The 351-nt window shown below is 43.0% G+C and overlaps 1 protein-coding gene across 1 annotated transcript in view; it reads right to left on the bottom strand.

Annotated features, from left to right (window-relative positions):
- The window catches only part of SLC37A4 (solute carrier family 37 (glucose-6-phosphate transporter), member 4), a gene marked incomplete at its 5' end in the record, with an annotated part of 4,504 nt that overhangs the window by 3,083 nt on the left and 1,070 nt on the right, over positions 1-351 (bottom strand). The gene's annotated exons all lie outside the window — the stretch shown is intronic.

Below are 351 nucleotides of genomic sequence, written 5' to 3'. Positions count from 1 at the left end.
AACCACGCAAACCATAGGCCCCACAGATCCACAGGCAGGATCCACACACAAGAACATCCTCACACAGGGAGGTTTTCACAGCTGCTGAATGGTAGTGAATGGCTTTACCTCCCCCTTGTTCTGGTGATTTCAGAATCTTTTCTGTCACTTTATCCCACATTCACTAAAGACTTGAAAAGGATAATCAAAACACTAGTTCCAGTAATTTTCTCTATCGTGGTTGCCAATAAACCCTTCACAAAGGATGTTACAAAAATTATCTGCTCTAGATTCTGTGGGAATGTTTTTAAGCTATGCCTGTGACAGCCACTCCACAGACCCAAACAAAGATGCTGATATTCAGGTGCTACC

The sequence above is a fragment of the Acanthisitta chloris genome, unplaced genomic scaffold (assembly GCF_000695815.1).
Source record: "Acanthisitta chloris isolate BGI_N310 unplaced genomic scaffold, ASM69581v1 scaffold27115, whole genome shotgun sequence".
In the NCBI taxonomy this organism is placed as follows: domain Eukaryota; kingdom Metazoa; phylum Chordata; class Aves; order Passeriformes; family Acanthisittidae; genus Acanthisitta; species Acanthisitta chloris.
Note: the sequence above shows the minus strand (reverse complement) of the source record. Positions and strands in the feature narration are given on the sequence as shown.